Source organism: Durio zibethinus, chromosome 1, assembly GCF_047325235.1.
Source record: "Durio zibethinus cultivar Kanyao isolate XHJ-2024 chromosome 1, ASM4732523v1, whole genome shotgun sequence".
NCBI lineage: Eukaryota > Viridiplantae > Streptophyta > Magnoliopsida > Malvales > Malvaceae > Durio > Durio zibethinus.
The window spans coordinates 6,352,732-6,366,733 of NC_143162.1; the positions used below are offsets into that span (position 1 = coordinate 6,352,732).

At 28.0% G+C, this 14,002-nt stretch overlaps 2 pseudogenes; both read left to right on the top strand.

Moving 5' to 3' along the window:
- Nucleotides 1-4,021: 4,021 nt before the first annotated feature.
- LOC111311068 (zinc finger protein ZAT11 pseudogene) lies at nt 4,022-4,831 on the top strand (annotated as a pseudogene).
- A 7,768-nt stretch (nt 4,832-12,599) lies between these two features.
- LOC149520309 (zinc finger protein ZAT11-like) lies at nt 12,600-13,095 on the top strand (annotated as a pseudogene).
- The last annotated feature ends 907 nt before the right edge of the window (nt 13,096-14,002 follow it).

Here is a 14,002-nt window from a genome sequence, read left to right on the forward strand (position 1 = left end):
ATTAGCAAGGGATTGTGATGAGTTCATGATTCCAGACCAATTTTTCTTTGAAAAGTTTGAATTTGATAAATAATAAACAAAAAAAAAATGGGAAAGAGATAGAGTTTATTAATTAGACGTTAACGGCAATAAAAAAAACTAACAGAATGTCACAGATACACAATTCAAGATGGTTAAGTGTCACTTTTTAAACTTCAAGGGATAAATTCAAACTGCATTAAACCTCCAAGTATATTTATATAATTTACCGTTAAATATATTGTTACCATCAAATTCTATAAGTAATAATTAAATATTATTATCAACAAAATTTAATTTAATTTAAATTTATTATCTTTTTTAATTTTAAATGAATTTCTTAATAATCTATATAATTTCTTTTTAAATTTAAAAATCTTAGTAATAAATGCTATTTTAAAATAGATTTCTTAATAATCTAATATATATATATATATATCTATCTATCTATCTTTTTGAATCTAAAAATCCCAAATGCAGTAATATATATTAAGATTATTTAGATATTAATTTAATTACATATATCCATCCAAATCACAAAATTTCTAATGAAATAAAAACAAGAAACGTCAATAGAATAAAAAATCAAAATTTTAAGACACCAAAGTATATCTTTTTAAAGAGAAGAATATATCTCAAATGTAAAATATATTATTTTTAAAATAGATTTATTAATAATCTAGATTTATATATCCTTTAAAAAAAAACTAAAATGTACTCATATATTATTTTTAAAATAGATTTCTTGATTACTTCAAAAAATGGATTTTTTGATAATTTAAATATATATATCTTTTAAATTTCAAATTCTCAAATGCAAATTTGATTTTTAGAGATTTCATAATTATCCACTATTAAACTAAAATGTACTAATATATTATCTTTAAAATGGATTTCTTGATTATTTTTAAAAAAATGAATTTTTTGATAATTTAAATATATATCTTTTAAATTTTAAATTCTCAAATGCAATTTTGATTTTTAGAGATTTCATAATAATCCTCTATTATTTGATTATTTTTAAATTAAAAGTGCAAAATATGACATATTAGAACAAATAATTTAACAAACTCTTAAAGTCAATTATTCTATTTGCATTTTTTTCTCTACCTTTATGTATGCTTCTTCATATTTTGTGAAGTATAAAGTTACAATTTATAAAAACATTTGATCTTTTCTTTTGTAAGTGTTGATGATATGTTTCTTATCTTTAACTTACAAATATTTGCATTAAATTTGCTTCTACGATAATCACTTTAGTTTCTAAAATAGGTTTTATGTTTAATAATACTACTAAAAATGATAATTCACAAATTTACTTGTAGACCTCATGTGGCAGTACCACGCACAATGATACTACGCTACCAGTTTTGCATGCACTAATCTCATACAAAAAATGATTGGTAGATAAATGTTTTATTACTCTATTTTATGCTTATTTGCTTTAACTTTCAAAATATAGAACTCTTTGTTTTCAAGCATGGATGCTAATAGAGATTAGATACATGTGTAAGTACTTTGCATGAGACTTTTTATCAACAAACATCTAGATTAACATTTAATTACATTCTTTACTCTAAAAAAAAAACATTTAACTGCATTTTTTAATTTTAATATAATATATTATATATATGATATCTTTTGGATATTTTATTTTTCTTCAAATTATATTTTTCATATTTTTGAAATTTAATAAATTTTTAATAAAAATTTTTAATTTTATAATAATTTGATATGTTAATTATATTATATTTATTTTACATATATTTTCAACATATAAATAATTAAATAGCTAATTTATGTATTTATACACATTTAAATAATTACAAATTATCCGTACATCGCATAACAACTAATGTATTGTATTAAGAACTTCATTCTTGATGCTAATTTACTAGGTGTCGTGGCATCAGATAATTGTTACATCATTTGTTCTTTCAATGTTGATATTATGTTTACATCATACCTAATTTTACTAAGTTGTCTTGGCATCACATAATTCTTAGCCATATTTTTCCTGTTATTTCTTTCCCTCTGTTAGCTACAACACTCTTATCAGGAACTCCCATCCTTATCAGAATTACTTGGTCTTAGTCAAACGATTAAATCCAAGAAGGAAAAGGTGGAAATTAGATTTTCTTTAAGCTACTAAATTTTTTAGGATGGGTTCAAAAAAAAAATTAATACATTTATAAAATTTATTTTTTTTATAATTTTTTAATAAATTCAAATCTATAGTCAAAAAAGAAATATATTCTTTTATCACTTGAACCAATATTCGTTCCTAAATGTCTTCTTTATACATTAACTGTAACCATTTCAAAGATTTAGAGTTTAATTGATTGGAAATATTAGCTTAATTGTCAAATCGTTTTGGAGGCTGTAGGATTTAGAGTTTAATTGATCGAAAAATTAGCTTAACGTCAAATATGTTTTGGAAGCTGCCTCTTACCTACCTCAACCAATAAAAAGCAAATTTGACTTGTACTTAAAAAACCCCTTAAAATCAGAACAGGCAGTTTATTAAAAGCTATGGACATAAAGTTCTCCATTCACACTGCACTTACGTATAATAATTCATTTTGTCTATGCTTAATTAATAAGTACCAAAGTTAATCGGAATATAAAGATTTACAAGCAAGAAGCAACCCACAGGTAGCAACAAACCAATATCCGCGGCCCCTATTGCTTGAAAATTGAAAAAAGTTAGACAATTCCACTCGGCCTGCAACAAGTGATTTATCTACTACTTATCAACTATGCAGCTGTGGCAACAATGGAAGCGTTTGAACATTGACAATTTCAAGCAATGGGAAAATTTCTTAGGTGTTGACAAATTAAGCTTTCAAGCCCTTCACTTTTTTCGACATTCTTTGGGCAGTTGGGGGGGCTCGTGTTTCAACCTTCTAAGTTACATCAAGAATATCCAGTTATTCACACTGAAAATTTACATTGACTAGGGAAAAAAAGAGTTATGCTATGTTACAGAAAACTATTTTTTATTTCTCGCAAATTATATGATGAAAATAAATAATAATTTTATGGATATTTGTTATTCAGAGTAATCAATGGAAAGATTATCATATGAGATTAAGGTAAATTTTAGTTTTAGATTATGATTTAATATTAAATTTTATCTTTATACTTTTAATTTTATTGATTTTTAGATAAAAATACAATGACTTAAAATATTTCATTAAATATTATTTTAATTCACGGTAAATTCCTGCTATTGTATTCGCAATTGCATTGACTTTTTGATAATAAAAAAAAAACCATATTGAAATATTTCACAAAATATTACCATGTTAATGTAAATAATAAATTTCCATCAATTTCGTTATTTTATATTTAAAAATTAACAAAATTAAAAATATAAAAAAATTCAATGAAATTGAAATGCGGTTGCAAAATTGATATTACCCATAATATAATGACAAATTTTGCCAACAATCAATGTAAGAAATCTTTGAACTTTTAATTTTATTAATTAGGATTCAACTTCTAACAATTTAAAATACTCAAAAAATTTTGACAAATTTGATCTTAATTAATGCATTAAAGAATTCTTTAACCCCTCTCCCTAGAAAAAAGTTAAGCAACCCATTCTGCCTGGATTTGTATGACTTTTTAATGGTGGCTACAAGACTAATCAGCAATAATCAAGTTAATGTTTTTATGTAACAAAAGGTAGCCGAAACTTCACTGAGAGTCACTGTTATAGCCATAGCTCGCCACTGGTGACCTTGTCTCTGGTAAGACCAACTTGGGTGAGGAAACTGCCCCTTGGTCCTCACACAGAAAAGCTTTACCTTTCCTTATGTTTGACCAAATTGAAAAACGCCGAAGGAGAAGTACACGTGTTTCATTCTAACCACCATGAAAGAGTTTTTAAGACTCCGCAAACAAATGGGTGCTTCTGTCTTTTAGACTAGTCAAATTAGCAGTCAAACTTCACAGCCTCTGAGAGTTTCCTTCTTTATAAAAAGCCGAAAAACCAGCTTCCAAGTTTCTCATCTTCTTTCACTCAGAAACAATACCAAAACCCAAAGCATTCATTTTCAGATTTTGTAAGTTTTTCTTGTTAGCTAATAATGAAGAGAGAAAGAGAAAATGGAGAGATTCAGGGTTTTGACATTGCTAAATGTCTAATGCTGCTATCTCAAGGCCTAGAAACAAAGCCAAAAAACCATTCGGTTAGCGAGGTTTTCGAGTGCAAAACTTGTCACCGTCGTTTCTCATCATTCCAAGCATTGGGTGGCCATCGAGCCAGCCATAAGAGACCCAGATTGATGGGGGAGAAAGCAAATGAACAAACACAATTCTTAAGTTTGTCAACCAAGCCTAAGACTCACGAATGCTCCATTTGCGGCCAAGATTTCTCCATGGGGCAAGCTTTGGGTGGCCATATGAGGAAACATAGAGCTGCCTTGAACAAAAGCTTCTCTCCATTTCCCCCTGTTTCAACAGTGCCGGTGTTGAAGAGATCGAATAGTAGTCGGAGGGTTGTGTGCTTGGACTTGAATTTGACTCCATTGGAGAATGATCTGCAAGTTTTGTTCGGGAACAAGGCTCCCAAGGTTGATCTTTGCATTTGATATATAATCCCATGCATTATTCCCATGTCAAACTTGTAATTTACATTTCATTAACAACATTTTTTCATTTGTTTTATCATGTACAACATTTGAAATCTTGAATATTTTTCTTTATTGATTTGTATACTTTAATTTGTTTCTTTGGCTTTCATTATCAGTTAATTTGTTGTAATTCTGACTAAAATTTCTAATATTATCAAATTCATTTTTTCCCATGATTGTAAGTTCCATCATCATCAGTTAATTTGTTTAGTTCTGATAATAAATTCAGGAAGTAACTCATTGATCTTTTCTAGCCACTTGAAAACTTAAATCCAACTTTTTCTAGCCATTTTAGCTTTTGGGTTTGTCTCTTAAAAAAATAAAAACTAGGGAAAAATCAGCGTTTGTTAACTTTGAAATTGTAAATTCAAGAATAAATATATATATAAAGAATGGAACTCTCCTTTCGCCCAAACCATAAAGCATATTTATTCTAAACTCAGTTTATCTGTCATGTTCTTATATAAGTTAATTTAAAAAAAAAAAAAAAAAATTACATGTTAAAGCCTTATTTTTTTTTTCTATATTATTAGTTTATTGCAGGTTTTTTTTTCCCTTAGCTATGATAAATGGTTATGTTTTCAATATACTATTTTGAATTCTACAAAACTATTAATCTTTACTTAATTAAGAAGGTACAGTCTACAACAACGAAATAATGAACTTTACAAAGTTTTAGTAAATAATAGCTAATTAATCATTTTTTTATCCTAATAAATTCGAATTATGTTTTTTAAATAAAAATAATTTACTAATTAATTGAGTAAAATGATCGATTAACTTTTAATTCAAAGGGAAATAATTATATATGACTTGAATTAAGATCAAATGGTCAAACATCTTGACCATCCTCCATTTAGGATTTGCTACCAAAAAAAGTAATCTAAAAGCACTGTTTCTCTTTTGTATATCAATGCAGTCAAATAACGCTAATGAAAACAACGGCTTCCACTTCTCTTAAAACTATAATTAGCTCTATATTTTTTAGCTATTAATTACTATTTTTAATCTATCCCAATGGTATAGAATCAATTTTAGGATTGAAAATTTCCAATTAAATTAATTATTTGAGCAACAAAAATTGTATTAGATCCATGAATGTTAAGTTTAACATTAAAATCTTGAAAACATAAAATCATTAAATATTTGCTATAAGAGAATTTTGGTCTCAAATTAGTATGCGACAAATTTTTGTTATTTAAGATTATGAGCATAATGTACCAAAAGTTACAAAATAATACACAATAATTTAATCAATTGTTATATATGTTAAAGTGATGCTAAAAAATAGTTGTTAACTTAAAAGTGGCTTCCGTTAAGAACGCGGGGTCTAGCCCCGTTTGGTTTTGGCCAAAAGACTTTTTGTTTCTAACCCAAAAAAAAAAAAAAAAAAGCCTTATATAATAAAAGGTGGGTTGGTTTTTGGCATGAAAAGGAGTGGCGTTCAAAAGAGAAAAAGAAAATACCAAAAAAGAAAGAGACAAAAGAGAAAAGTGAGAGTTGTAAGTTGAATGAAAGTTGATTTGTTGTTTGATTAAGTTAAAATTTTGTCAACATATTCATGATTTAGTATTCTACATTCTAAACAGTGGAGATTGAGTTTGAAATTCTTTAGAAATAAATTTAAAATGTATTTGTTGAGTCACATATCTGATGATATTTCTTTAATTATCTCTCTAATTGTTATTTAGTTTTAGTTTTAGTTAAAGAAAAAATTTATATATTTATTATTTGATAGTAAATATTTTTCCTGTAGTCTGTAATTTTTTCTTTTACACTGAAAGGTTTCTCACGTAAATTTTAGTGTACTTTACTTTTTTTGTGTTGTTAATTATTGATTGTTATTCATTTGCAATGGATTTATTACGATATATTATTTTTGTATTGTTATATTTGTCACTTTAAGCCCAACAAGTGGTATTAGAGCACTGATTATTCTTGAGACATTGATAAAATAGTAACCTAAGACAGAAATAAATTTTGTTTGAGATCATGAAAAATGATACAAGTTTCATGATAAAATTGACAATATCGAATTATTTAATTTGAAAGCCAATGATGGAAGATTATTTATACTACAAAGACTTATATGAGTCGATATTGGATAATTCAGTTAAACCAACATATACAAAAGATGAAAGCTAAAAGAAGCTAGGTAAAAAGATGCTGACCATAATTAGAAAATGAGTTGATATTATCATATTACATCATGTAGCATAGGAGACAAACGACCACACTGTTTGAGAAAAATTAGCAACATTGTATGAGAGAAAAACATGCATGACTAAAATTATGTTTGTTAAAAAGCTTATAACTTTACATTATAAGGATGAATGATCAATTACAGAGCACTTGAGTGATTTTCAAGATATATTCAATTGGATGACTACTATAGAGCTTAAAATGAATGATGAAATGAAAGCTTTATTTATTTTGAATTCATTGCTAGATAGTTGGAATACTTTAGTTGTGGTTGTTCTTAATTTAGCTCTTAACCACAAGATGACATTTGAGATGATAAATGACAGTATGCTTAATAAAAAAATAAGATAAAAAAGACTTTAGGAATCAAGCTCTTGCCATTGATAACAGAGGTAGAAACATCAACAGAGGTTAAAACTTGAAAGGCTATAATAAGTCTAAGCATAGATCCAAGTCCAAAGATAAAGTATAGTACTACCATTATGATAAATCTGATCATATAAAGTGAAACTATAAAATCTTAAAGTAAGAGTAAAAAAATGAAAAAAGTAAGAGTTCAGATAATGACAATGCTACGATGGTGAATTCAAATAATGTTGGTGATCATATTGGTGATCACGACATGGAGTAGATAGTTGACATAAGATAGACATATCATTATGCTCTTAAGAGGAAGTTATTTACAACTTACGAAATAAGAGACTTTGGTTGTATCAAGATGAGAAACAAGAGTGTGTCTTAGATTATTGGGCTTGATGATATTGTTGTACAAATTAGTACAGGCTACATGTTGACTTTGAGAGATATCAGACACACTCTTGATATGAGAATGGATTTGCTTGTAATTAATATCCTTAATAAGGAAATATATGAGAGTTAACAAAAAAATAAATAGCAGAAGCTTTTTAAAAGATCAATGATAGTTGCAAAAAAAAAAACTGTACCACATAATGTACAAGACATGAATACAATTAAATAACAACTAGATAAATATCATTGAAGATGATGCTTCAGTAAATTTATGGCACCAAAGGTTGGCATACATGGCAAGAAAGGGTTGTAAATTTTGGAAGGTAGTTTCTTATTTTCTTGATCAAAGATACATCTCTTAATTTATATGATCATTGTTTGTATGGTAAGTATCGTAGAGTTTTCTTTCATAAATGTTCTTAAAGGAAAAAGATATATTGAAATTGATTCATTTTGATGTATGCGATCTTATTGAGGTTGAGTCACTAGGTGATAGCAGATATTTTATTACTTTTATCGATAATGTTTCACGTAAAATTTATGTGTATATGTTAAAAAATAAAAGCCAAGTACTATAATATTTTTAAAAATTTCATGCCATGGTGAAAAGGATGACAGGGTTACCCTTAAAGTGTATTCAAACTGATAATGGTAAAGAATACACATCCAAAAACTTTTAAGAATACTATTCAAAGCATATGATCAATTATGAGATGACAGAACTTGAAATGCCATAGCATAATAGTGTAGCTAAAATGATGAACTGCACCATTACAAAAAAAGTTAAATGTATGCCCAGGGTGACAAAATTACCAAAATTATTTTGGGATGAAGCAGTCAATATAACCTGTTATTTGCTTAACAGATGACCATAAGTTCTTTTAGGTTTTGACATTTCAAAAAAAATGTGGATAGAGAAAGATGGTTCATACTCTCCCTTGAAGATTTTCAAGTGTAAAGCATTCTTACATGTGTCAAAAGAATAGAGATCAAAGCTTAATAATAAAGCCACATAGTATGTATTTGTAGGATATGATAATAAGGAATTTGGTTACAAGGTATGGGATATAGTGAAAAAAGATAGTTAGAAGCAAAGATATGGTCTTCTATGAAAAAAAATCATAGCAGATCTTGAGAAAAATAAGATGACTACATGAGTTATTGTTAAATGTGATGTTTTAACACTAACAGAGGTTCTACTGAGAAAAACTTCAAATGGTAAAAATGAGTAAAAGATAGAACTTAGAGATTCAAATGAGCCAATTATGGTTAGTGATGAGCCAAATATGATTAGTTTTGAGTAGAGAGAGCCAAAGTTTCAAATAGCAGTCGAATAGCGGTATAGCGACGGCTATTTTACAGTAGCATTGGCTTTCGAAACCGTTATCTTTCGCTATAGAAATGAGAGAGATGAATCACATCAATAGCGGCTTTTTACAACCTCAAATAGCCAAAAAATAATAAATAACGATAATATCAGTTTGTTTTTCTCGCTATTGAGGGTTCTGTGATATTTTTCTTCACTTTTATCACATCAAAATTCTAACACGTAGCAAAATAAAGATAAAAGTCCATACCAAACCACAAGAATCAAAGAGATAGTGTTGCTCTTTCATAGCTTCCTTACTTATCAATTGCGACGGATAATAGTTTTTGATATTTTCAACCTTGAGAGAGAAGAGCCCAAACATGAAAGATAAAAAATTAATTGAAACAGAGGCCATAGAAGTCTGGGTGCTGCATAAAGTTAGACGGATGGATTTGGTTGTGGTTGGGATTGCATGGATGGAGAAGAAAATTAAAACAATGAACTGAGGCAGGGGATAAGGGAGAGTGAAGTAGGAGAAGAAACATAAGAGAAAGAGAAGAGAGGGATTTTCAGGGGAGTTCATGATTTTAAGTTAAAATTATTTTTTTTTTGTTTATATGCAAAGTTGGGAGGGAAAGCAATTAAATAGTGAAAATTAAGAATTTAAGAAAATTTTTTAATGATTTAGATAAAACTTGAGAGGAAATGAGATGATAAAAATGAATTTATTTTTATGAGATTTTTTAAAGTTATTTTTATGAGTATTTTGTATGTATTAATATGGTTTAAAAAAATTAAATTTAAATGACTAAAGTTTTACTACTTAATATTATTGTTTTTTTTTTGTTTAATTAAAGTTTGCTTGTTAAATTTAATTTGTGAATTATAATATATTAAAATTTTCATCCATTAAATTTTAATTAAATTAATTTATGAGTTTAATTTCATATAATTAAAAAAGATAGAAAATATTTAATTTTTATGTATAATATTATTTTGTCACTCTTATATAGTTATGATAGTGAATATCATGATATTCATTAATATATTTAAATAACTTTTAAATATGGATTAATTTAACTATAATGATATAACATAAAAAATATTAATAGTTTATTTTTTCATATGAGTAAAGAAATTAAAATGTTCTAAATTATTTTAAATATCATAAAATAAGAGTTTTTACTGTTACATATATAATTGACTTCATTATATAATGAGTTGTGCAAAAATAAAAAAATTCATGACTGCGATGGGCGTAGTGATTGTTATCTTATCCGTTATGTCCGTAATCGCGATAAACACAACGTAACCGAAAATGTGACCACAACTACGATTTAAATCCTTGGAGAGAGCTATCCTTTCTACCAAAGAGTATTAAACAACGTGAGCAATCTTCTCTACTAGAGAGTGTTAAGCAAAAGGAGCTGCCTTCGGTATCAAATAGTGTAAAGTCTCAACCTAAGAGATCTACTAGAGAGCGTCAGTCATCCATTAGGTATCCAAGTTCATATTTTATTTTAGTTACTAGTGGGGGGAGCTAAAAAGCTTCCAAGATGTACAAACTATTTCAGACAAAGAGTATTGGTTAAATGCAATGAAAGAAAAAATAGAGTCATTATGAAAAAATAGTACATATGATCTTGTTAACTTCTAAAAGGGAGAAGGCCGTTAAAGAATAAATGAGTGTTCACGCTAAAAAAAGATGGTGAAAAACTAGTTAGGTACAAAGCTCGATTGGTGGTGAAAGATTTTCTAAAAAACTCGATATCAATTTTCATGAGATTTTTTTTCTAATTCTAAAGATGAGTTCCATTCAAGTAGTACTAAGATTAATAACTAGTTTAAATCTTAAGCTTGAGTAACTTGATGTTAAGACTATATTCTTGCATAGTGATTTGTAGAAGTACATTTATATAAATCAGCCTGAGGATTTTGAAGTTATAGGAAAAGAGTATTTAGTTTACCAACTAAAGAAAAACTTATATGGCTTGAAACAAGCTCTGCGACAATGGTACAAAAAGTTTAATTTTTTTTATAACGAGTCATAGTTATAAAAGAATGGCAATAGATTCTTACATGTATGTTAAAAAACTCTCTGATGATAACTTCATAATTCTTTTATTATATGTTAATGATATGTTAATTGTGGGACAAGATCTTGGTATAGTTTACAGATTAAAAGAATAATTGTTTAAGTCTTCTAACATAAAGGGTTTACATGCAGCAAAGCAGATTCTCGTTATGTATATTATCCGAGATAAGAAAGCTAAAAAATTATAGTTGTAACAAAAAAAGTATGTTGAACGGGTACTTAGTAAATTTAACATTCAGCATACTAAATTCATTAGCAGTCCACTTTCCAACCATTTTTATCTAAGTAAGAAATCTTATCTAGTGACTAAAAAAAAGCAACTAGCCATGTTTAGTATTCTTTATTCTTCTATAATTGATTTTTTTATGTATCTTATATTTTACAAATGGCCTAATATTACTTATACAATTAGTGTAATGAACAAATTTATTTCTAATCCAAAAAAATTCACGAGAAGTAGCGAAATAGATCTTCAAATATTTAAGGGGCACCTCAAAAATATACTTGAGTTATGCAATTACACAATCAATTGTCAGCACGTTCATGATTTAGTGTTTTACATTCTGAATGGTGGAGATCGATTTTGAAGCTATTTAGAAATAAATTCATGATGTATTTGTTAACTATTTGATGAGATTTTTTTAATTATCTTTTTAATTGTTATTTAACTTTAATTTAACTAAAAGAGAATTTTGTATATCTATTATTTGATAATGAATTTTTTTTATGATTTATAATTTTTTCCTCTACACTGAAAAATTATTCACATAAATTTTATTATATTATATTTTTTTATGTTATTAATTATTGATTATTATCTATTTATTATGAATTTATTACAATATATTACTTTTATGTTATAATTTTTTTTTCCTTCACGCCCAACAGCTTCATCTTTACTCTAGCTACATATTATATTTATGTCTATCCAAAAATTAGGTGATGTAGCGATGAAGCAAGGAATTGGGTCACCTAAAGCCCGAAAGTATCTAGAAATTTTCAGCCCTGGAAGTCTGAAACATCCGAACGCACCCGGCCATGACTGCATATCCTGAAGGTTTCGTTAAGCATTTCCTCTGGCCTCATTTCCCAGATACTCAACGCCTGTTTCATGTGTACGAGGTTTATACTATGTGAAGCAGACAAACATGACATTAATTTAATGAAATAAATTATGTATGTATTAAGAAGGTTCGAATCCAACCAAACTTTTCTTGCTTTATTTATGTTGGCAAGTAACGCCCTTTTGGGTTACATAGATTTCCTCTCAAACAAAATTATCCGAAAGTTCAGTGATAGTTAACAGCCACAAACAGCTCACCACTTATGACTTTTTCATTTGCTGGACATTTGCTTAGTGCTTAGGTCCATTTCCGTCTGCTAAAGATCAGCACTCAAATTTTTTTCATTACCATAATAAAAGACCAAGCATTGTTCATTGATATAAGAGCCTAGGAACAAAGTATAAATACAAGCTCCAAGGCTTCTCGGTACCAACCCAAAATAGTAATTATTCTCTATTTTGCCTTTAAACAATAAAAATTTTCTTTAGTAGATATGAAGAGAGGTAGAGAAATTGAAGAGAATGACTTTCGTGTCCATTGACTTGACAAGATGTCTAATGTTGGTGTCTCAAGGCCTGGAACCCAAGCCAAAATTAGAACATTTGGTCGATCACGTTGTTTTCGAGTGTAAAACATGTCGGTTTCCATCATTCCAAGCACTGGGAGGGCACAGGGCGAGCCATAAGAAACCCAAATTGATGTGGGATCAGAAATTAGGAATTAATGATTCCAGATTTCTAAGTTTAGCAACTAAGCCCAAGATGCATGAGTGTGCCATATATGGATAAAAGTTTGCCTTGGGATAACCTTTGGGAGGTCATATGAGGAAACATGGAGCTTCAATTTTTGAAAGTTTCTCTCCTTTTCCTTTTCTTTCAAAGGTTCCAGTGTTAAGCAGATCGAATAGTAAGAGTTTTGTGCTTGGACTTGGACTTGAATTTGACTCCTTTGGAGAATGATTTGTAAGCGTTGTTTGAGAAAATGAAAGTGGCTCCTAAAGTTGATATTCGTTTTTGATGATCCTAAATTTGTTTCTTTCCCCTTAACAAAATTTTTTTTCGTTTATTTCATGGAAATGTAAATTATGATTCTTTTCTTTGTTATAGTAAAGATTGAAAGTCCTAATAATATTTTATTGATATTTTTTCCCATGATTCTACATTTATTTTGGCTCCCCTTTTCCCCTTGAAATATTTTTAATTTGTTCTGTCATTGAAAAACATTTTGGGCCAGGTTTAGAAATTAAATGGGCTTCCTTCATAGTGAAGAGGACTTTCAATAAAGCTTAGGCTCTGTTGTAACTTATAGAATCTGATTAAGTAGAATTGGGCCACAGTAAAAAGCATCAGCTTTTTCTTTTTAAAATGGCTATAACAGCTATGATGGGAATTCCTCTCTTCGTTTATCCAAGTGACACCTTGATTTACAAGAAGAAAATGCTAGGGTATTTGCGATTCAAGGCGTATTGAGTAACTTTCATCATAGAATTCAACCACAACGATCAAGCCATTTTATAGCCTCTAAAAATGATTCTGTTAGATAAGTTACACCAATGGTATTTTGCATTCGTAACTGTGTCCCGAATTGCTAAAGAAAATATATATATAAAAAAGAAATAGCATTTACGAGTAACGATGATCTTTCTCAAAAAAAAAAAAAAAAAAATTCTTAATTGAAATGGAAGGAATATAGTTCACAAAAAATATTTTAGTATGTCACCCAAAAAATGCTATGAATCAATTTTTTTTTTCGTTTTTTCATATGGCAAGAACATATACATTTCTTTTAGTATGTCACAAGATGCAATTCCTTATAAAAATTTACTTTTGAAAATTAACAAAGAAATAGAAAGCTCTAGACCATCATCATCATCATATAAATTATTATAAAAGCTGACAATGAGAAATTAAGAAAAAGAAAAGGA